Source organism: Dinoponera quadriceps, unplaced genomic scaffold (genome assembly GCF_001313825.1).
Source record: "Dinoponera quadriceps isolate SergipeBrazil2010 unplaced genomic scaffold, ASM131382v1 scaffold2600, whole genome shotgun sequence".
In the NCBI taxonomy this organism is placed as follows: domain Eukaryota; kingdom Metazoa; phylum Arthropoda; class Insecta; order Hymenoptera; family Formicidae; genus Dinoponera; species Dinoponera quadriceps.
Genome location: NW_014556795.1, coordinates 533,366 through 558,461, shown reverse-complemented (window position 1 = coordinate 558,461; position 25,096 = coordinate 533,366). Strand labels below are relative to the sequence as shown.

Below are 25,096 nucleotides of genomic sequence, written 5' to 3'. Positions count from 1 at the left end.
ACAACGCATCATCGCGGAAGTGTTGACACGGGTGCGTTGAACGAATTTTTCCTTTCTGATTGTGGAATGGAGATAAGAGAGGGGGGAGGGGGAGCGTAGATAGGCCGATGGATACGCGCGTGTAAAATTTCAGATCGATAACAGCCTGGTGAACGTAACGTCGAGCAGCCTGATACGCATTTTTAGTGGTTCTTTTAGTACTTTTGTCCGAGCGACAATGCGTGTGCGCGAGAGGGAGAACGAGAGAGAAAGAGAGGGAGGAGGGGTGGGGGGGAATGAGTGAGTGAGTGATTTTTGCGCGATAAATTATCGTGTCGTTATCGCCGGACGAGCTGCTACGACGTGGTGCTGCATAATCGAATATATTTAGACTGTCGATACCGATTTGCGTGACGCACGTCTCTCTCTCTCTCTCTCTGCACGGCGGCGGTGTTTCTCTCCCTTCGATCGGGCCGGGCTGCGACATTTTGCGTCGCGTTATTGGCGAAACGTTTATCCCGCGGCGGGCTGGTGAAAATTCGAGCGATTTTTGCGTCATGAATATTCGCGACACCTGATTCAATAGCCGGCGAACGCGCGCGCTGCATCTGTCACGTGTGGTGGCGTCCGTGTCACAGCGAGATCGCTTATTCGGGGAGCGCGCTTGTATTTAGCATCGAGTAGACCCGAAGAATGCGCGCACACGCGGTGCCGCGCGCGCAGACGAGTGACTGTCTCTTTTTTGGGTCACTTAATAACAGAGCACGGCAGATGCAATTTTTTCGTTCCAGCGATTCATACCCGCGGCCGGCCCGGGGCAGGAGAAGGATATATTTATAGGTGGACGGCATATGACACGGCGCAAACAGCGTGGAAATCGTATCGAGGAACGCGTTTGTTCGCCGTGACTCAGTAACATCGGCCGGCTTTCCTCTTCCCTAATAGTCATCACCGTTGCCGTAGTCGATTCTAAATTCGACCGTTTTCGTGACTGCGAAAGCAGCCCGGAGCGCGGTACAGGAGGGAGAGAGAGGCTCCTCGTCCTCGCGTCCTCGTATTTTTCCCTCCGGTGACCGCGGCCGCTTTGAATTCACGCGAAGCGTAAATTTCTTACGTTCTTCTGGAGAGGAACGTTGCGTGAAGGGAGGGGGAGGAAACGGGATTCCGCGAAGCGTTGCACGCAGGTCCGCGAAAATACGCAGCGACCAGAAAAAGACTCGGGCGGCAAGGGGGAAATGCTATTAAGAAGAAAGCAGTGTCTGGCGGCTGGCTAGTGTCGTGACCGCGCCCCGCCGGTTTGCCGGGCGAAAAGTCCCATGGACCATTAAAAATTACGTCTGCTTCTCGATAATCGTATCGTGGAAAAGTGCTTGTATCACATAAATATAAGGTGTCTGTTTTTCGACCTCGTGATTCAAGTATTTTTATCAGTTGAAATCTATTTTAATAGTTTATAATAAATATGTTTCATTGAACACAGTAGTATTTTATTATTACTGAAATAAGCATAAAATGGCTCTAAATTTGAGAAGATATTTATTCGAGTTATATAGTATTTCTTTTCCACTGAAGAAACCCGGTGGTGTGAAGTTTCGGCTTTTCTGCCCGGTAAACATTTCCCACCGATAAATTCTGATACCCTCAGTATTATGAATTTAATAGAGAAAAAGATAGACGGAATCGACTTATCGAACAACTGCCTACCTCGATACGAAAACCTCGAAAAAGAGGTCGTATTATCAGCACTTTTAAGGGGCCGCATTAGCAAAATGCCTAATATTACTTGAATATTTTATGAATATCCTGCATGCGATAGAAGAACGATTTCAACACGCGCGTTCTGCGCGCGTGCTCGTTCAAAATATATTCTGCGCGGACGTCGGAATTACCGAAAATGTTGATTTGACACTTCACGGCAACACCGGCGCGAATATTCGGCAAAATCGCGAGCGGTTTCAAGCAGCGCGACAGCTACTCGTCGCCCGGCGCCATCGATTCGGCCTGTCAAGCGTGGCTGTTACACACAGCCAGCGTGTTTTGGCCCGGGCCTCGTACTAATAAGGTTATCATAACTGCAGGAACGAGTGCGTCCCGCAGATAAGTCCTTTATTTATACAAGGAATAAACGAGAATTCACGCTCGCGCGCATGCTCGTGTAACACGTAGGAGGAAGTGTATGCGCGGCAATAAATCTCGCGAGACACTGAATCTGCGAAATTGCCATTCGTCCTCGCAATCCGGGATGTATCCCTCCTAGGGATGTTGTGACACCATTGATGTAATACTAGTATCGATATTTCTCTCTCAATACCGGCTGTTTTGTATCGATATTTTCTTTCGATATCAGTACTATTTTGTTTCTACCCGTTTTTTTCCATCTTTTTCTTCTTTCCTAGCTTTTTACTCAGTCAATCTTCGAAATATCGTGTAATTTCGCTTCATGAAAATTAACGTCGCTGCGTCTTTTTTCTTCGCCGACCGCGCGCTGATAGTCACAAGCGCTGTGCGCGAATATCGGCTTAACGACGCGTGAAACAATCACGACTTTCAGCGCGCGCACGGCGCGAGAGACGGCTTTAATGAAACGCGCCGCTTTATGGTCTATACTAAAACAGAGCTTCTTGCTATCGCGAACTCGCGCAGCTATTATATACCCGGAGCGAGATACCGTCTATCAGCCGAGCCGGCGAGGTAACGCGCTCGCCCGTCACCCGGATTTCGATCGGTTCTCCGAACTGCGAAAACACGAGAACGCGGAATTTCGCGCGCGCACGATGTTACCGCGAGCGTATTGAACTCTTCGCGCGAATACCGCTCCGCGGCTCGACCCGCTTCCCTGCCATTAGCGACCCGCGGGGGTTTCCTGAGCTCCGGTATTTATAGCCCGTTATTATTTGGCGGATAATCATAATAGCTTCATGAATCTCCGATTATGCGCCGATCTGAATACCGCATGCAAGGAATATTAATCCGAACAACTGATATAGCGGCCTGTAGAATACGAATCTACAATTAATTATGCTCTTCGTTAAAAATGTCGTCGGACTAGTTCGGGTCCGAAGGATTCCGCTCGATTTGTGAGTCTAATATTTAATTTTATTTCATTCAATATGGAATTCATTCGTTAATTATTCGCCAAATAATCACTTACCGTTACAACGGTACGTAATACATCGTCGATATTGCCGTCGCGCCTGAATTATATGCATGTGACGTTTACCGAAAATTGAACTGAACTTTTAACTGACACGATAAGCCATAAATATTGGCCTATAAATACAGTTTAGATGCGTTTCGCGCGAACTTCGGTTAAATGTGTGAGTATTACGTGGAATATATCAATATGTATTAAATATATCATTAAATAAAAATTACAAAAGAAAGCTACTCATATAACACGTGAAATTTCATAGTCCAGTTGTAGAGAACAAACGCGCCATGTTTTTACGAAGGGACATCATTCCCCCGCAAGCGGACGATAACAGTGATCGACTCGAGAATCGTATCTTTGGATTGAACTTATCGATTTGCGGAATGTCTATCGTTGATTTAAAGACTATTATTTCTCTTCTGTGCAGCAATTCGATGATATTATTTTCTCCGCGTGCGTTTGCCACACAGCCGCGCCGCCGTTCTCTATCCGAGCGGTCGATTTTAAAGAAACACTCGCCGGCGAGCGCGGGTTCGTGCGGATCGGCGCGTATCGCGCGCATCGACGCGGCGGAATAGCACCGTACGAGCGTGAATAATGCGCGAGCGTTCCGAAAGCAGCCGCCGTTTTGTCCGGCGCGCACCAGCGTCGATTTCGTGCAGGTAATGCAAAATATCGGGCCATAAATTCGCGCGGATATCGGCCCGCTCGCAGACGATGGCGCGGCGGTGGCTCTAAACGTGGCTCGAAAATTATGGCATGCCGGAAAAGACGATAGATGACGTCGGAACGAAGCGCGCGACCGAGCGACCAATCACGGGGGTCTTGTGTAACTTGTGCGCGGCCAACTGATTGGAACGGGCGTGGGAGTATCGAAATCGATTAGACCGCCGATCGATCGTCGCACTCGTTTGTTCGTTCGCTCACCTGCTCGCGAAACGGAACGCGCCCGTCCCGGAAACTCGCCGCTATTGCTCCACTTTCGACGGTTCGCGCGCGCGCGCGCGTCCGTTCGTCCGTGATTTCTTCGCTTCCCGTCCTCGTACGCTCCGCGTCGTCCTTCTCCACCTGCGCGTCATCTCCCCTCCCCCCGCGTGTCTCGCCGGTCGAGTCCGTCCGATTCCGCGTGACGTTCGTGAGGCGGCAACCGGGTTACCGCAATCGTGAGAAATCGAAGGACGACGCGGAGCGTCACCACACTGATAGAATATCATTGTTATTTTCGGCGTCGAACACTTTTCTTATTACCACTTTTTTACTTCAAAACAGCCGGGGAAACAATTTTTCTAGTAAGTGTTATTATAATATCAGTGGTAATAACCTTATATATATATGTATATGTGCTGCTATAAAATATCTTCTGTAGTAGCCGAAATAACGAATTTTCTATCAGTGCAGAATGAACACTCCGACTTCGCTCCTTTTTCGAGAACCTCTCGAGGCGATTACGCTCAACCTGATTCTCGCGATGATTCAAGATCAATCTCCGCCGGCGATTCACGGGCGATGACGATGTTCCCAAGCGACACGCACGACGCACAGTGCGCGTATTCTGCTCGCGAGAGGCAAAAATGCCAGTGCGCAATATATAAAAATAAACAGCTACCTCAACCGTCGTTCTTCCTCTCTCTTTCTCTCTCGGTAGGGTCTTTTCCAGGATGTCCGTGCGATCGTATTGTAGTAATCTCTCTCTCCCTTTCTCTCTTGAGACGCTCGCTACTGTTAATCCTCCAGGCGAATAATATCACTGTATACTCAAACCGACCCGAACGGTGCGTTTCGAGGACAGGAATTTACAGGATCGGCCGAAATTTGAATACCAAGGCCAGAGATAGCGGGTGGAGCTCGCGGTACAGCGAGCTAAGAAGAGGGAACCTTGAGATCTCGCGCGGACAAACGTCACCACGCGGTGCGCGCGTTCTCGCATAATTATCCGCGTACATCGTTTTTCGCAAGCCGACATACGTTTTCCAATTAGGTCCGCGATGATGTATCGGCAGTGCGAGCGCGCGTCGTGGCGTAACTCCGCGCGCACCACGTCCGTTTGCAATAACGTCGCCGATAGCGGCGTTACGTAAGTACGTGACGCGTGTGTCACAGCCACGCGTGTCATCCGCGACGCCCACGAGAAGCCGATTCTGTTCCTTCATTCCGGTATTCCGCTGTCCGTGAGACGCGTGCAGTCGCGACGGAGAATCGGCGAGGAACGCGAACGGGGATCCTTTCCGTATCGCTATTTTTCACCTATCGAATACGCGCGCGAGCCGCGACTGCTACCGGCTCGGTGCCGATCGATCGAGATGCATTACCATGCCTCAATATCGCCAGGTTTCATGTTAAATGCAGCGGACTTCGAGGAAGCGGAGCGGCGAAAGTATAAATAATGCTCGCGCGGCGAAGGGCCGAGAGAGGGAGGCATCGGGATCGCGCACGGGGGAAACTTTTTTCGTTAATTTAACGAGATACCGACAGGCCCAGACAAACGGTACAAATGGTTTGTAGCTACCGAGACAACGGATGATTTCGGAGTGGAAACAAACAATTCCTACTTTTAACCCTCGAGTAACAGGATTGGCCCGATCCGACCGTATTCATATTCTAACGCTTCCACGAACGCGCTTGTGGAACGTTATATTCAGGTACTTTAACATGTTTCGCGATATATCGTATTTACTTTTAAGCATTTCCTAACTTATTGTGAGAATGAAAAGTGCCCGGTCGGAGAAATTGGTTGAGGAAAGAGCAAAATATTTCTACGAACCTTGTTATCTGAGAATTAAGAGGATGCCACCAGTCGATGACGTCGATAACGTGGAAGGCGATCCTTAAAACGCCACGTTACATAAATGTTGACACAATCACGCTGCTCCTTTTGCATTTCTTGCACATATGGATCTTACGTAAACGCAACACTTCTGCAGTGGCTCGATAACAGCTTGTTAAAGTAACAAATGACGAGAGATTAGCGAGCGAACTTTTCCGGATTAGTTTTCCCAATAACAAAAGAGCCTTCGTCCCGGTGGGGTTTTTCTAACTAAGGGATTTTTCTCAGTACGCGACCGGCGATCCCGATCGAATTCATTCGTTGCCCTTAAATGAGCGAGACGGACTCGTCGAAACCCTTGGGCGATTCCCATGGACACCGACAGCGTCCGTGGTCTATCGCGGATTCGTTCAGTTCGTACGGGTATCCGGAAGGAAAATACGAACGTGCGGCGTGCGGCGCTTACATAATCTCCGATTATCCGTGTTTGACATTGGAAGCTGAAGAGTTCAACCGAGCGCCGATTGTTCTTCCGATAATGCAGCCGTCTGCGCTTATGTAAGCGCCGTTAGAAATTCACCGATCGACGCGCACTGTTCTCGCGCAGCGGCGGCGCGTCGCCCGGCGAATGCAAAGGGTTCGCTCGAAGTCTTGTCGCCGTTTCGCATATAACGACTGACGGGAACACGACCGCGAAGGTGATCTCGTTGAAACGAGATATCTCCAGGCATCCCGGCTGAGGCGGTAAAAAAAAGAAGGAAACCTTATATCCCGCAAACAAATTTTTAAGTATATTTTTTCAGCGTATTAATATTTAACGGTACTGTTTTGCTTCGGCTATCAAAGGTCCCGAATAGATTCTTCGTTCTTTCGGTCAGGCCGGGAGCAGTTTCGTATTTTGAGGTATTTCGAGGTTGCTTCGCCACGAGTTGCGCCGCGGCTGCGTCCATTTACCACGGCTCGTTGCTCTCCGGTGGCCAGATGCCGCGATTTCACAACGACCGACGATCACGAAGGACCGCGACTTTTGTCTCGGAGAGCGACGGAGCTGACGGCGCGCAGAAAAGAGAGGCTTTTCGCGGGCGCCGCATGCTTGCGCGACCGCAACGAGTACCGCGAGTTATGCGCGCAATTTGTAAATACGCCCGCGTCGACCGTTCGATTATGCGAATTCGCACGTGCGACGGATACAAAGGAGAGAGAGAGAACGACGGGAGACGTGTAAGGCGAGAGAGAGAGAGAGAGAGAGAGAGAAAAAGAGAGAGCAGGGCCGGACGAGAAACGGCGTGTCAAGGTATAATTGGCTAAGCCAAGTTCAAACGCTCGTGTCTCTGGTCGGGCGACATTCCGCGAGTGGACGAGCCTTTGGTATGCAAAATTCACGGGAAGCGCATAAGTGCGCAGGCATGTCGGTGTGTGTGTGTGTGAGAGAGAGCGAGAGACGCGAATAAACAGAAAGAAGCGCGCGCGAAAGAACAGAAATCGGCGTGACGCAATGTTGCATAGATTTTGTGCCGATAACAAGGCGCATATTAATTTAGGAATTATCATTTGTTCCGCGCAACATCCCACTTGTCGCGGCAGGGATCATGCGCGTAGTGTTAATCTCTGACTCGGCGGGATCGGATGACGATTTCAACCGCGACGACTATCGCGCCGGTTCACGTATTATTCCACCCGAGGAAGATTTTTGCCGCTGGAAAATTGCGCCGCATCGAGTATAGTCGGTGTGAAATATTATGAGAATTTATGTCGCGATCTGAACGGTTCGTGCGTGTTTCCAATGTGTCTCCTCTTGCGAAACACTGTGGACGCTGCGGGATTAGATATATTTCAAGGCTGAAAAATACATACGCGTGCAACTTTAGATGACATTGTATAACTGAATATTCCCCTGGCATTTCAACGAGCCTCTTAAAAAGCGAATTCACCGTGACGGGCGCGTTTATAAAGTACATCGTTGTCCAATTCTCTCTGTCCTCGACAGACTGGGACATTAACATGCAAACGTGATCCCCGGTGGAGCGGCATAATTGCTTAGCTGACAATTAATTTTGCGTTGCCGCAACACTTTTCCCGGGACGGGAACGTTATTTCTTTTTTTTTTTTACGCTTCTTTCCTCACATTGAAACCGCGCGAAAAGCACAAAGTGGAGGCTTGAAACAGCGGAGGATCCTCCTCGTCGGTCTCGGGGTGTGACGTAACGTTGTAACAACGGCAGGAAAAAAGATTGGAGCGAGGAAGAAAACGAAGGTAGAAATAAAGGCGAAATTAAGTAGACGCCGTAATCCGTTCGCGCTTCAATTATGTAACGCGCAAATTATTAGTGGAAAATTCGTTAAGCAACAGAGCGAGCAATATTGCCGTGAATCGTGGAAAATTCATAACGATAAACAAAAGTAAAAAATACAGAAGGCACGTAACAAGGATGTAAGAGCGCAAGGCAAATAACCGATTGGTATATTATTGCCGAGGCGATTTCCGACTTCCTCGAAATTGCACGTCGCGAAATTGTGCGCCGCGCAACTTCACGTGGGCGGAGATGATGGAGTTTCGCTCGACGCGCAAGAGAGAGAGAGAGAGGGAGAATAAGAAAATGTCAAATGTCGCGCGAATCAGTCGAACGACCGGGCGGCTTCGCTCAGCGAGATCGCGAGATTCGTATTTGTCCGTGATCGATATCGATTCGCGGGGAATTCGCCGCGATTTCGTCGCTTGCGAAACCGGCCCGCAGCTGCCGCGCGGGATATATTTGCGCGAGATAGTCCATTGGTAAAGTAACCGGAATCTGGGCCAGTTACAACACCTGACGGACGAAACCGGCGGCGAGGCGCAATCTTTGACACGGAGAGAGCCCGACGACGAATCACGACGACGACGGCGTGCCGATGCCAAATTTAAATCCGCCGTTCACGAACGCGAGCGGAGATCGCATCACGATCGAGGAGATACGAATCACGAGCGAGAGCGGTGCATTAACCGTGGGAGCCGCCATCGAATCGTTTCGCGGACTCCGGTGTCTCTTATCGGCGCTATTATGCGCGAATCGCGCGCGCCGATCGATCGTCGCGAAGTGCTCGGCTCTACGAACGCTTCGGTGCCGTCGTACGGGCGCCGTGGAAAAGCGAGTAAAAACGTGGAAAAATCACGTTTGCCAGCGCGCAGAAAAAAGAAATAAAAAAAAAGAGCGCTAGAATCAAGTAAATGCAATCACCTGTTTTCCAGCCTTTTGACTCAAGCAACGTTTTCATCAATTTAGTTGTATACATTTTAGTAGTAGATACATATAAATAATAGATTTATTATCGTTGTAAATTTTCTATCATGAGTAATATTGCCAATGGATAATTATTCGACTTTATTTTGTAAATAAATTACTGAATGCAAGTGTGAATGGTTCTAAGACATCGTGTTACCATTAGACGAAGATAATGATGAAGGATAAAAATATCGTATATCGCACGCGTATGATCAATTATATTTCCACTTCCGATAAATATTTTCCAAGGAATATCGGAGCGACCATTCTACCCGCGGATGAAATAAATATTCCCCGAACAGTAGCGCTTTATTCTCTCGGCGTGCAACATCCACCGTGATTATCTCCGGGCGCGCGCGGAATGAACGTGCAAAATTCCGGATCTCATTCTCAGCGCGGAAAGAGAATATAAAGAGAAGCCGCGCCGCGATAAAACGGCGGGGATTTAACATACGCGTTCTCTTTTCGCGAAATTCCCCGAAAGAAACGTAAAACGTGGTCGGACATAACGCCGCATAACGCACACAGGTACTTGTGTAATGAATGTCACTTGATTCGCAATCCCCTCGAAAAATCTCGCGAGTTCGGATCGCGCGAGCAGGAGAGATGCGTAGGTTGCGAGCGAGCGAGCGTGCACTACGCAATACGAATATGACGAGTTACGGACGGCCGAGCAAATTACAACTGTCGACGGGCGTGCATTCGTGAAGCACAAATGCCGATCCTCGCGCGCCTCCTCCGGCTGCGAGTCAATATTTACGAGACGTTTAATGCGCGAAAGGGTAAGGCACGCTCGCCCGGCTGCGAGCTTTACACAGGACGTACTCGAGCGAAGTCAAAGTAAACGGAAGCGAAAGGGCAGAGCGCTCGGGGAAAATTGATTACGGCTTCACGATAGGTAAGGAGTGTCGGATGCGCGCTGCCGGTTAAATAATACGACGCGGACCGACGTCATTTCAAAGAAACGACGTGAACCACCATTGAATCGGCCACGCGCGCTTCGTCAATGAAAAAGAGGATTACGCGCGAGCGATAGATCGATAAATGACGCGAAAATTCTCCTCTCTTTTTGAAAACACGGAGAAAAGATTGCGGTGAAAATTGTCGCGAGATTTTGTAACACCGGGCTGTTTCATGACGGAATTATGACTGAAATCGGCCATGGTTAGGCAAGAAGGATCCAACTCACATGGGATGTCTCGAAGAAAAAATAGAGATAAACATCTGATACACGATTGAAGAAGCATAAGTAGCACCGAGGTTCTCGTCACAATCACAAACAAGTCAAGCGCGGTCCATTTTCTTCTCTTCAAAGGTATTCATTGGCAAGCATGACCCATGAAAAATGGGTAAAACCAAACGTTACGACACACGCGATCATTTCGGCAATAATCCCGGTGCAATCCAGCGTTACAAACGTTCCCGGTAATTTTCACTACAACCTTTTCTCCGTGTGTGTGTACGCGAAGATTCCCCGTTCCTCGCGATTTCCCCTTCAGGAAAAAGTCAGCTTCTCGATCGTTTCATAAAGCACGCCGCATTTAGCGGCGATAAATTTCGCACACACGCTTTCGGATGTTGCCGCGCGGTAGATCGTCGCAGAACTGACGTATCCTCGCGAGACGAGATGATAAGGATTCACGTCACGGGATCGGAGAACGGCGAGGGAGAAAATCGCGCGTAAAGTGCGGCGCGACTCGGCAGGCTGGAGCTTGAATTTCGTCGCGTAAGTGCCGCGGATTCAGAGCGGCAAGGTTGAAACGCGCGTTACTCGCGTCTTTAAAGAGGCACACTCACTCCACGAGGTTAGCCCCGACGACGATCGCGCGGGACGCGCCGGGTCCGGCGTTATCGAGTTAGCACTGGCCGACGCATACCTCGGAACCACCCTCGCGGTAATCTCGGCGATCCACGATCTAACGCGATCACCGCGTAAAGGGTCACGCCTCGCGAGGCACGGCTTTCGCGAGGGAAAATCTCGGTCCATCTCCGACGAAGCAAATTGGAGCGGCGTTTGTCCTCTCGAAAACGGACGTTCCTTCCTTCTTCCCGATTCTCAGCTAAGTGGTCAAAGCGTCGTTCGATCGACCGGCTCGGAAAGGATAACTCATCGTAACGGGATTTTCCGTTTCCCGGGGGCCGGACGAAAATTCGGTTGCAGGAACAGAAGGAGATCATTTCCCGCGGGTAGTTTCTACTCGGTCGATTGTTCTCAGTCGTTCCGACCGAGTCTTAATGCAGCTGAGTGTTCGCACGGATGTTCTCAGTCGCGGTAACAGAGGTATATCGTTTCTCGTCATCGAGTTTTCATTTCTCGTCACCGAGGTTTTCACCCGGTCCCTGGCTTCACTTGCGGGAACTGAAATGCCTCTTCCGTGTGAAGCGACAGCGAGCGCTGCCTCAGTTAAAAATTGATCGCCCACGATCGTAAACAATACAGTACCGCCGTGTGCTGGCAAACTGGCCGAATAAATTGCCGAGCGATTGATCCGCGAAAGTCCGGATCGATCGAGTCCGGCTTGCACCGAACTCCTGTCAACGGAGGAAACGCGGACAAGTTTGAACCGTTCAAACAGAGACGGTCGAACCTACCGCGCGACTCTCGACCGAGTTTTACGTAACGTTCACGACTCGTGTTCTCGACAACAGCAGGTCAAATTTGCCGACGAGGCCGTTGTTTCGGGACAAAACCGATCACCGAGCTCCGTCGATACTCCACCGCGGCGATATTTCCAAACACAATCGAGAGATACCTCGAAATTCGAACGTCATCCATCAATTCCTCAAAACGACCACCACGAGTATCGATCGAGGAGAACGAACGGACGTCAACCGAGTCGTACACCCGATACGCTTGCGATTAAAAGGACCGTTAGAAAGTGCGTAAAACGTCTCACGGACGGATGAGATGTCGGAAAAATCGCGTTTATTTCCGCGAGGTGTGCGCCTCTCGACACTTCTCTCTCTCTCTCTCTCTATTCCTGCCCCTCCTCCTCCCTCGCCGCCTTCTCCTTCTCCTCCTCCCTTTCTCACGTACGCGACACGCACGCTCACCCACGCACACATGCACGCATGCGACATACACTGACACAGAGAGAGAGAGAGAGAGAGCGAGCACGGTCACGAGCGTGTACACGTTGCTCGCTCGGCTACACGTGCGCTCTCGCGATGCATACACACCTGTATCGTGTTACTCCTCGTAGTCGCCGCTCTGAAACGAGCCCGTCGTAGCACCTAGCGCACACACACGTCCCGTGTAAATCCGTCCCTGCGGCCCGACGTCCCTCCAACGCGCGCACCTCCTACCGTATCCTAGCGATCTGTCCGGTTGTTGCACGCGTGTCACGCATATACGAGCGGCGTGCGCGCGAGACCCAACGCCGCCGAACGGTGTTACGCGGACGAGAGTGCGCGGAGAGCTTTTGCTTTCTGCCCCGCGAGCCCTCTTCTCTCTCTTTTACTCTCTCTCTCCACCTCTCCCTATCTCTCTCGATCTCTCAGCCTGCAACGAGAGCGCGAACGTGCTGAACGAGGAAGAGTAACACGCAGCTCGGTGTACCAGCGGAGACTGGCGGCTTCCCCTCGGTCTTGTCGAGTGCTGGCCGCTATAGCGGAATAGATATATAACTTGCCACATATCGTGTGTATACGGTCCCGCTCGTGGGTGCCCACCGCGGTACGGCGGGGTGGCCGGGGGTGTTGCTTGCGGGGGAGTTGGGTCCGTGGAGGTAAAGCGACGGGCACTTCTCCGGGAGGGGCGGGCGGAGAGTGTCGGCGGGAGGAAGCGAGAGGCGGGGAGCAGGTCGCACGCTCTCGACGTTGTGACGTAATTCGAGTCATCCTGGATGTGTGTTGCTTCGCGTGGAGGGGTGTGCGAGAGGGGAAGGGGCGTCGTCGCACGGTGGGGCACGCGAGTCCTGCCGGCAGGGGAAGTGCGAGAGAGAGAGAGGGCAAGGGCGCGATGGAGGGGGACGGCGGGAGGGGTGGATGGCGGTCATTAGTGCTACTGGGACACGGAAGCGAATTCTCGACGGTACCCTCCGCCGTGCTCACCCTTCGCCGCCTCCCTTCCTCCTCCGCTTACTCCTCCGCCGCCATCTCCCTTCCTCCGTACTCCTCGTACTCTCGCCTCCCACGAGCAGGTACCACAGCACCAGCCGACCACCCTGGCATCCCTCTCGCGCTCTTTCCGCTCGAGGGGTGCAGCCACGGTGCATCCGCGGTGCAGCGCGGCCCGGGGTGCGCCTGCACTCGCGTCTGGGTGTGTGTGGGTACGTAGAGAGCTCTCGGTCGGCGGAAGCGAGGCCTGCTCAGGGTGGTTCGCGTGTAACGAGCCGGAGGGAAGGGGGGAGTGAGGGAGAGAAGAAGGGGTAGAAGATTAGGCCGCGCTCGCGACCTCGTCCTTGCCGGGACAAGATCGCGGACATTCTCTTCCCGCGGTCAGCGATTTCGCACCGGCGCATACGCGAGCGCGGCTTCGTTATGGAAATTGGCCTGCACGAGTCTAGGCTTATGAGATGTGTTTCTCGAGAGCGGCGGAGGCGGCGTGTGCGCCCGGCCGTTTCGGCCCTTAATGAACGTATGTAACGAATTAATAACGGCCCCTTGAAATACCGAAGGCTGAATACCGGATGAACTCGCGAACCGCGCGCCGTCCAGCCGTGCTGCGCTAAAATGTAATCCGGTTTCCTTGCCCGGCCGCAACGGCGGATCAATGTGTTCCGCGATAAATACAGGCACGTAAATATCGCTGCCGTGAGTGGCCGTTAATTATTCGCCTGTTGACGGCGAATAGTTACATCGATTTTACACTCCGAATATTACCCTCCGCTGACCGCGCGCGACGGTGGAACAATTTTCAATTTCTGTCCTGAACATCTTTCGCAATTTATGTCCTGAAGCAGTGGTAGTTTCCGCACAATGCTTCCTCCTTGTATCGCGTTCGCGACCTCTCGCGCGTCTATTTTCTGTCGCCGATTGACGTAGAATTTCGCGAGATTCGACCGGCGGAACTTTCGGAGCACCAGAGATAGACCTTAATTACTCTATTACCGTCTTAATGGACGGCTTGTAGTCTCGGTCAGAATCTGCCACGGGGATATAATTAATTTTGTATTAACTCAATTTCGCGTCAGCTCTTTCGTCATAAATTACGGGGGAAATTTTCAATTTCCGCGACGCTTTTTTTTTTAATCGACGTTAGCGCGCGAACAACACGCTTTAATTGCTGCTTCTTAATTAATTCGTAGTTTGACTTGTCAAATTATCATTGCATTACTTCGAGAGGCGGAACGGTAAAGCGTGCCTAAACGGTCGGCTGTAGATCCGTCGAACTCTTCGCGTGTTTTTCTACCGTAAAAATTAATTCGTCGCCGGGCTGTACGACGGTGTAGACGACACGATCACGAATTTGTTACCGCGTATATCGTATTCATAGCAGAGAAGTGGCTCTCACTCTCTCTCTCTCTCTTTCTTTTTCGCGTATAAATTTATAGCGAGCAGCCTGCGACGTAATTACAAAACTTCCTTAATTTCCGCGGATCCTTTGTGCTTTGATTTACGTCCCGTAATGGCGGCGATTATTTCCTGCGGATTCGAACGACGTATCATCGCGATCCGCGCCGGTGTTACGAAAATTCAGCCATGAAACCACCACCATCACCACCAAAGCGAGCACGAGCCCAGTGTTCCTAAGTGAACTCCATGGATCGGCCGCATATATCGCTATGGCACGTAAAAATAAAAGAAACGTATCCTTCAAAGTTGGCCGAAGAGGCAATATTGATCAGCGCTATACTGAACTCTGACATTTGGGATTATAGCCGGGCCGGGAGCCCGGAGCTCGCGGAGCAAAGCCATTGGCGAAAACATCGCCGCACCAGCTAGCCGCTGATGCACCGCGGAATTGCAGCCTGACAATTCCCTCGGAAATCTTCGCTTCCGCCTTGCCCGCAGCGCCGGGGAAAAAAGCATATATATCGATTTCGCAAACGGCGGTGAAACGTGTGGCCGGATGCCAAAGGGAGATACATATTCTATTAATTTAGGACTATTATGATTTGACACACGTATGAAATTATTATTACATAAAAACACAATATAAAATAAAACTATATTACATAAATATTAAGATACACGTTTAATAATAAATATTTCATAGAAAATATTACATACGAATATAAAGAAGTGTTGATTTGAGATACATACACAGAGATTAAACGGGAAAGGTTCCGTGAAAAAGATTTGTCCAACGTTTCGCACACTTCGCTTCTATACTCGTAGGTGCGGGCGGAAAAATACGAGTTTGGCGAGCACGAGAGCGCGGCGAGGCGAGATCGGGTGGAAAAATCGGACACTCACGGCACTCGACTACTCAAATATCAATGAACCTGTCATTGAACTATCGCGTGGGATCGCGGCAGTTCCTTGCTCGCGGAGTTCCCGAAGCTAGCTGCTGCTCTAGTGTGCTCGGTCGCTCGTGTTACATCGGGTCAAGGCTTCTCTCGGACACTGTAACATCGGCGCGCCTCGGTGTTGGTGACACGCGCATCAGCAGACCCGTTCGTCGTGTGCGACACGTCGTCGTCGTCGAGACGATCGAACGTAGCCGCGTGTTATTTCCACGCTGAATGTTGAATCAGTTTTAACACTGTGCACGGAGCGACAGGTTGAGTCAATATACGGGCGTCGATATACAGGTGCGACACTCGACTCGATTAACCGTCGTGTTAGAGACTCCGTCGTACCAGCCGGATTAACCCGAACGCCACGCTTGCGTGTGTCTCTCGGTGTGTGAAGTGCCAAAAGCACGGCACTGCGAAGCTAAACCCTCCGCACAAGGCGCGCGGCGCCGGCTGCCGCGTAGACGCGTTTCACGATCGGAATAATATCCGTCGCCCGAGAGAAATCATGACGGCTGGCGTCAGACCAGCGAATCGTGCGAATATAGGAAAATACACGAAACCGTCGTATTAATACTGTATTAACTCTACAGTGGCCGTGCGGATGACAGGTGTCGTCCGTGCGTGCACTAAAGTGCCTTGCCCGAAAAATACTAACAGGCATCCATCTTGCGTCTCCGTGCATCTGTCAGTCGGGGACGTTGTTCACGTTTTCGTTTCAATTAGATCTCCCGTGATGATTGTGGTATAAATAAATATCACTAGAGGGGAAAGTAATATTATAGGCATTTTAAACGGTAGAAACTTGGTGTCCCAAAACAGCTCGTTGAAATTTAATATTAGAAGCTGTTCGACAATTACGTCACAATACGAGAGAGGGGTCTATTAGTGTGACGGTCGGCGATTGGGGAGAGCAAAGGCTGGTGGAACGTTACGTTAGATGGCATAATTTGTAAATATAGACGCCGCGTGCTTATCCGCTTCGTTCGTACTCGCAACATATTTCGTTGCGTCCGGTGAAAATTAGATTCAACACGCGACTTCTTTCACGAAGTTGTTGCACCGGAATGATTCGACAAGTCGATAATTCAAATTGAACTGAGATGTTTATTCGTTTCGGTAACGACCAGCCCGGAAGGGCCGGTCGAAAAATGGTCAGATTCGGGGGCTCAATGATATCGCGACGCGTCGCGTGATTCCGCGCCTTCAGCTAGTTTCCAAATTGGTTGCCGCCGCCTTGAATCGCCGTCGCGGATTGAAGTTTCAGCGGGCGAGAAAAACGCCCGCTCCGCTCGCTCGCTTCGAGCGAGTAAGAATCCCGCAATTAGAAGGGAAATTCCCTGTCGCGAGAGTTTACCGAATAGCGAGCCCTCTCCCCGGACTTCTCTGCCGCGCAGCCAGGCGACTAAAAACGACTCGCGCCGGTCTCGAGTAAAGTTTGCTTTCCATCACGCGACTAAGCTCGCGTAATCGCGGTCGTGCGCCGAACGTCGAATGAATTTTATCGATTCCGGGGGGGGGCTAGGCGGGGGACAGGTCGCAAAGCTATGTCGTCGGGCGGTTCGATTGCTCTCCAGCCGAGGGGATTCGTCGACGTGACGACGATGAGTTTCGAAACTCGATGAGGCTAGAGAGAGGAAGAGAGAGAGAGAGAGGAGGGGGGGAGGAGAGATCGGTAAAGGGGCACCTACGGCAAACCCCCGAGTACGGGGCAAACAACGACTCGGGAAATCTACGTGGGATCCTGTCCCGATTCCCCGAGGTGACTCGAGAATCTCCGGGACGCGCGCTCGTGCGTGTAGTTGGCTCGCTCGTGTTCGCGACGATGGTAAATCGACGGTCTCGTAGGCGAGATTGCATGCGGCAATCCGCGAATCCGCATAACCAGGTCGAGCGTTCCCGATCGCGTCGCCGATATCGTGTAAACCGCCGTGTTCTAATACGAGAGCGGGAGAGGCGCGCGCGCGCGCGTAGCCAATTTAAAACCGCACGGCTCTCGTAAGGCGGAGAGAACTTCAGGCGTGTACCTGCGCGCACTCGCGCGAGATACGAGAGTATTATAAACGACGCGTGTCGCGTCTCTCGCGTAATTAAATCAACATTATATTCCCGATAAGATACCTCGGACGCGTTTGCACAGGTAAAATGGCACGTCAAACGTACTGCGCGCCGCCGCCGCCGCCGTCGTGGTAATTACTCGTCGCGCGAACTCCACGGCGAGAGAACGCCGGTAACCCAGGCCTAGGGCCCTGATTTATCGCTCGTACATCAGCGCCGGCATTCCAATCGCACGTGCCAGGCACGCCTCGTGTTTCTTTTTCCCTTCCCTTCGTTTTTCTCACCCCTCTCCCCCTCTGTCGGCGAGGCGCGCGTACCACGGCGACGAGGCGGCCACCCCGCAGGTGAAAGGCCGCGATTTTCCCCGGGAACCCGGCACGGGAAACGGCCGAGAAATTCGACGGACGGAGGGCGGAGACGGTGTGTGTGTGTGTGTGTGTGTCCTCGCGAAACGCGCCGTCGGGAATTTTGCAGCCGATTGTGCGGGCCTCGCGCAGGAATGCCTCTCGCACGCGCATACTCACGGCTCCCACGTGTTTACACACGTCGAGGCCGTTATCGCGCTCGCATACCCTCGCGCACTAACGAGATATTTCATAATGGCGGATTAGCGAGCCGAGCTCGAGCGCGCTTCCCTAATCATCGCGAGACGGCAATTATTCCGGGGACACGCGACGCCGGGACGAGCTCCGATTTACGGCGTAACGAAATGAATTTCGCCCGACGTCGCGCGATCGGCTCCTCTATTCTTTTGTTTCCGCGAGATTTCCATTCCGGCGCGCGCATCGCGCGATTCGCGATAAATCCTGCTCGTTTAATTACGAGCATTTAATAACGCCCGTTGCGGATCGCGGTCGGAGGGTCAGGAGTTGCACGCGAGCGGCGGGAAAAAATTGCGGTCGCTCGACCACGCGTGGACGAAGGATCTTTCGTTTGTGAGCAGTCGTTACGGTTGTGAAGTACCGGGTGACGTAGAAGAGGGGGGGGGGGGGAGACGTGATACTCGCCACGACGTGAGCTTTTGTTAGGCGTTCTTTAATCTTAGGAAGGAATATATACATCCGAAATATATCTTCCTGCTTAAATTGAAAACATCTTATAAAAATTTGTAAATGAATAGAGCTAACAATAGAAATACATCGTAAACAACTAACGAAGTTAATATTTCCAGGATATTGCAGCAGTGTTTCCCCAATCTTTACCCATGTTGGTTTCGCTTTTCTTCTATATCAAAATGGCGATGTTAAAATGTAACACATTCCCGATGGATCTTTTTTAGAAGCATGGGACGCACCGTATGAGAGGCGACGTGGATGAGTCACGAGACGAAAGATCGGCGAGAATCGCTTCCCTTCGCGGCAGCGGAGATTAAACGCGCTGCTTTATCACGATGAGAACCCATCGAGAGGCCTTTAAAGGCGTCGCTTTTGCATTAAAGATACGGTGTAGCGCGAAGTTTCACCGGGCGACGGCCATAATTGTACGCGTGAATCGATAATATAAGTGTGTCCGGGACGACTCGCACGTCGTCCGCACCAAAATGGGTATAACGAATCCGAGACGACGATGGAAAGGCGCGCTCTCGCGGGGCCTTATCCTTCTTTTTTTCCTCTCGTCGTCCTCCCGCCTCCTTCCAACCGCTTAATATACGATTCAATAAACGCGTCGCGGGGACGCGACGCGGCTCGACAAAAGGTTCCGCTGCCGTGGCATCGTCGTCGCGACGAGGAACGGGGGGACCGACGACGGTGTGCGCAGGAATTTTAACGAACGTCGCGCGGAGCGCAATAAAAATCGCGTTAACCGTATATACTTGCGTGAAAAATATCTTCCGCCTCACCTACCGCTTGCCCGGCCGCGCGCGACCGCTGCTTTAAAACGCGCGCGCGCTCTTCATCCCGACTGGAGTCCCTGAATCACCGAGCCCTGGCCGTTCAAGTTTGTACTGTGAACGGATCATCGCTCCGCTCATCCTGGACAAGAGTCGACTATCTTCTAATTCGAACTCTAATCGTGATCCATTCGTTTCTGTTGATTTATCATTCATTATACACACACGTTAATTTGATATTGCAAGAAACCGACACAATGGCTTTCGATGTCATGAAGATTCATTATTTATTCGAAACGATACGCAATTCGGTCTAACAGGCGCGCGTTTCCGCGAGGCAAAGACGCGGATTTTACTACAGAATTATCGCAGTGGTCAAACTCTTCCAGGGACTCTAATCACGGGCGTGGAAGAGGCGCGCGATCGCGGGGACCGTTTGGGAAAGGACTTTCGCGAAAGTTTCGAACGTCGAGTTACTTGATTCCGCGCTATCTTCCCGTTTTATCCCCTCGGCCGGCCCGGGCGAAGATTTGATTTTATACGGTTTTTATGCGACAGTTATCCCGACGTTCTTACAATCGAGAACGAAGTATCGTGTATCTCGCTAAAATATGCGCGAACGCCGGGGGAAAAGGAGCGATCCGATTTATCCGGCGGATTGAACGACCGTAAAGCGAACGCGCCGTGCAACTCGTAATAAAAGGAAAAGCTGCGAACGATTATTGTCGAGATTTATCCACACGCACGACTTTGTCCCGATCCGTCGCGAGAGCCAATTAAACTTGTCGCGTAAAGAGGCGAGATATTCGCCCGTCGAAGGCGCGCGATAAACTTTTATAGATTCGATCTGATCTCTCTCATTAAGAGAGAGAGAAAGAGAGAGAGAGAGAGAGAGAGAGAGAGAGAGAAAAAGGAGCAGCTCTTTCACTTGTTCTTTCGCGAGAACGACGATTTTACGAGGAGTTCGAGGTGTGTAGAACGCGGAAGAATAGAGAGACGGAATCCGGAATCACATCTCCATTATTAGGAAACGCCGACCNCCCCCCCACCCTTCCCACCGACAGATTCGGAAAAAAATATTTCCGCGTCAGTCCTTGCGACCACATCAAACGGCGCATCGCCGCTCGCCGTCCGGGAAGCACCGTTTAATTAAGGTATTAATTAAACGAGATAGCCGCCGCCGTGCAGGTGGCATCTCGATTATTTCTAACAGTTTACCGCTGAATCAGCGACTTTTACGCGTGCAAACGGCTAACGCGCATTCTCTCGTCTAAAACGCGCGATAATAATGGCGTGCGCGAACGCACATATCCTGTTTATGATGATAACTCGAGTCGGCCGGCCGAACGGATGGATTAATAAATCGATGGGAGAATTGCTGTTTACCGATGAAAACGTAGTACCCGAGGCGGCGATGTAATTCGCGCGGCGCGTTTATTGCGCCAGGACGAGCTAATCAATCTTTTTTATAAAAATCGCCGCGTCACGCTCTGAACTTTTCGCAGGATCGAACATTGTGTATTAGCGTTATATAGGAGGTGCTGCATACGGGGTGTATCTGAACTCCACCGACAAACTCACAGGATAGATTCTACAAAAAAAAAAAAAGGAGAAAAATAGATAAGAGAGTTTTTGTAAATATATGTCCTGCAAACGCTTAGTTACTGACATAGTTACTGCCATAATTTCGTTAAAATATATTTGGGCTATTCCTTCCCGCCGATATATAGAATAAAGAAATAGCTTATAAGCATATTGCGAGTAATAATCATTACACGTACTGTCATAAGATTTGTTCAAAAAGTGTTTGCCTCCCTTCACAAGTGTTGCGGTATCCGTGATGTCAAGGGAAAATAATAAGTTCTTTTTTATTTCATTTTGCGACAGGCGAATGCAATAATATACCAATGTCACAATGAATGATTCTTCGGTTAATATCAGATATCGGAAATATCAAAATTGATACTTAATCAAATAAATTCTTCGGTTAATATCAGATATCGGAAATATCAAAAAGATACTTTCTAAAACGGGTAAAACAATGTCAGCATCCCTCACCCACTTATTGCAACATATTTTCTCTCATCTTCTGAAAGCTATATATCTCAGAAACCGAGCTTTCGCCGGCGTATATTTACTAAGCCTCTTACACATCTTTCAACGCAGTATCTATCCTGTAAGCTCGTCGTTAATGTTCAGATACACCCTGTAGATTGGCTCGGCTATCCGAACTAATATACGGGATCGACTATTATTGCTTCCTGCAGATACGTTGATTTAATAATGTCGTTTAGCCGAGGACGTTCCAGTTATCAGGTTTTAACGGCAAATCAATAATTCGGGGCGCATTCGGAATGTAATGCCGGCAAATGGAACCGCCGTAAAGATGGAGGTGCCGGCGCGGAAGTAACGCGACTCCTTTAACAACGTTCTCGCGCCGATAAATCAATCGACCGTCTTATTTAATGGTATAGCCGGTATAAATGGCGCGTTCTACCTTTATTAAATCCCGAAGATATAGTCCGCCGGGAAACCGATCGTAATAAATTCCTCGAAACGTCTTGGTCCCGATCTGATAGTAGAATCTCTCTCTCATTTTTGACCCAGTTTAACGGGAAAATTATATTACGGTCGCCGAGACGCGATCCGGTCGACTTATTCCAGAATCAAGCGCAGTAACAGATGGCGAGGAGGAAAAAAAAGAGCGCACGCCGGCGCTCCCAATAAAGTCGGTCCAATATTCTACGACGCAACCCGGGGGGGGGGAAAAAATTGATAAATACAGTGGCGCCAAGCTATTTCGCTCGGTATATAAATATTCTGCCCTCTCGGTAGAATTGAGACATAAACGTTTCGAGTGAGTCTCTTTAAAGAGAGAACGATAAACCTCACAGTTACGTTTATATACCATCCTCGGCTAAAAACGATACCGTTGCTTCGACCCAACCTCTCGAACCGAAGGAGAGAAAGAGAGAGAGAACAGAATAAGGATCCAAGAGCTGTACTCGGTTCGGGATTATAAAGTGTAAAGAAGCACGAGAAGGTTGGAACACAAGAGAATCCGCATTTCGCCGCGGTTGCGGATCGCTCCTCCTGTTTCGCGCAGCGTTTCCCCCGACCGACCAGCCCGAGAACCGTGTCCGGTCGCCGCCGATAACCCGAACGAGACGCGGCGGGTTGTTACGGGAGGAGAAATTGTCCTCTCGTAACAAGAGCTTAATCTCCGGCCAGCTTTTCTGCCTTTCAAGAGGACTCACGGCGACGCGACCGCTTATAAATACGTTTCTTGGATATTAATCCCGCGACGAGCCGTTTCGTTCTATCCTCTCCACAAAAGGGATTACCTCTAATACGAGCCCGCGCTATAGCTCTCCCCCTCCCCCGCGACACCCGCACCGGCCTTTTCTCCCTTCGCACGAAAAGCAGGAAACGCCCCCGTGAAGATGGCACGGGCGCCCTTCTCGCATCGCCACCGGCGATAGTTATGCGATACGCGGTATATAGCTCTGCCTGCCTACCAACGCGAATTAGGTCACCGGTGGGTATATCTGAGAGAGAGAAAATACCGGGGAAAGATATGAGAACGGGCAGGGAGTGAATGCGAGAGCCAAGAAGCTGGAGGGACGGACCGCGAGCGTCGATTTTAGCAGCTTTCTCGCTCTACCTCGCCGGATACCTCAATGAAGAGAGGAGCGATCGCTCGATATTTATACACGGAAAATGTTTTTGCTCTCCTTGTTCTCTCTCTCTCTCTCTCTCTCTCTCTGTTCAATTTTAACGTTTCAATCCTATTTTAATTTTTTTTTATTGTAACGTTCGTAACGTAATTTAAAAATTTCACGGATCTTATCCCGCACAGAAATTTTCCCAGATTTTCCCACGCACAGCGTAGATTCCGATTAGAATACACAAAGTTGAGTCCCAAAATAGGTTATCCCACTGTGATACCAATTGGGAATTCTATTTTTACTTCGAACAACACTTAAAGCCTCTTCTGACGCGATGTCGATTGATCGAATATCAAATTAAAAGGTTCATAAATCGGGTTGTATTTTCAAAGTTATTACGTTTAATAGAGCGTGCGCATAGCGCGTGTGTGCTCTTTTATAAAGTGCACAGTGAGAAGAACAATTCTGCTGTTGTGGCGTAACCGCATCGTTACTACTGCACATTCGTTGCGACAGTGATAAAATGTAGCTGGCATAAAACCAAATTAGCGTATTACTCGTAATTAGAGCAGAAACAGTTTTACCGCCAGGATTGAAAAATTCTGCCGAGTGAATCTGTCCTCAAGATACGTCCTAAAAATTCGCTCTTATCACAAAATATAGTGTTTTTTTCCCCCCATTTATTTGTTTGGTTTGTAATGTTTAAAGCAAAATTCTGGTTAATGCAACCGGACTTTTCTTCCCGTGTACACATTCAACCTGCGTAAAGAGATTTCCCGACCGGAGTCCATAAAATATTCCGGAAAATCGAACCGGTATCCTAATTGGATTCCAAAAATATTCCCCACGCTGCATTTCCTTTTTCTCAACCGCGATCAGGACGAAAGCTTTTCAATAAACCGCGGAGATTAATACGACAGAAGTTTTCATTCGTCGAGCGACGTCACACGGCGAAATATGTCACAGTTGATGAAGCGCGCTCGCTTGCGAACGTCGCCGCGCGGGACGCATAAAACCCGCTTATTTACTGCGAGATTGTAGGCACGCCGAAGACTGACTGTCGCCACGCGGACAGCCTCCCAATGAGGAAGTCATAGGCCAAGACGACAATCTTCCGACGACAATACTCGTATTACCATAAAGAAACGCGGCGGCGGCTGCGCGCGGTGGCGCAGCCTCGCATTTACGATTATTATAACAGCAAGCATGGAGGCCCATTACCGGTGATGGTCGTGTTCGCGGTTCCGCCATCGGGACCCTCCCGCCCCGCGCTTCCTCCTCTTTCTCTCCCCGCGGCTTTTTTCTCAAAGAGACCCTTGTAATAAGCCGAGCGCGCGCCGCTGTAATCGCGATATTAGTATTCTCGACTACTCGACTAATCGGCTCTACTTTCCCAACTATGCGGCATCGATCCCACCGCGATTTCCCTCCGCTTTGTTCGTGCAAAAATAAAAGAGAGAGAGAGAGAGAGAGGGGGATTGTAAATCAATGAACAACTGATTCTTTTTTCAAGGTATTACATGCACTAATCCCTTTTCCCTCCCCCCCCCCTTTTTTTTTTAAAGAGACCCTACCTTGCCGGGCGAGCGGACAAACCGAGGACCGAATCGTGGAGTGACAATCCTGGGCGTATCCGACTCATTGGGCGTTTTTCAGCCGTTAAAATTCAGGCAAACAGCTTCGTCGTCCTCTCTGACGAGTACCGAACGCGAGTTAGTACCAATTAATGGCGGGCAGCGCCGGCGAAATACACGCGTCCGTGCACGTCCGGGACATCGTCGACGCTTACGCAAGGATAATGTTATTGGCGATCGCGCTGCGTTACGTTTGCGCGGCCCGAGCGAATTAATTGGCAAACTTTCCGGGATAGCACTTCGGGCCCGCGCGCGTCACCACGTGCAAGTGCGAGCGGTTTAGTTATGCGCATAACGGATGCACCGCATAGTTCCTGTGTGCAAATTAAGTGGTGACTGTTGAACGAGCG

At 50.4% G+C, this 25,096-nt stretch overlaps 1 protein-coding gene across 6 annotated transcripts in view; it reads right to left on the bottom strand.

Moving 5' to 3' along the window:
• Window positions 1–12,704, bottom strand: part of LOC106748250 (protein Tob1-like) — an 83,799-nt gene extending 71,095 nt beyond the window's left edge. For 2 of the 6 annotated variants that reach the window (XM_014626588.1, XM_014626593.1), the window contains exons 1-2: window positions 12,335–12,704; window positions 5,892–6,065 (exon numbers count right to left, since the gene is read on the bottom strand). The gene's annotated coding sequence lies outside the window, so the exon portion shown is untranslated. Of the gene's footprint in view, window positions 1–4,736; window positions 4,859–5,891; window positions 6,066–6,848; window positions 8,737–12,334 lie in introns of those variants that run through there. The other 4 variants (XM_014626587.1, XM_014626594.1, XM_014626590.1 and 1 more) reach the window with 3 other exon arrangements.
• Between the last annotated feature and the right edge of the window lie 12,392 nt (window positions 12,705–25,096).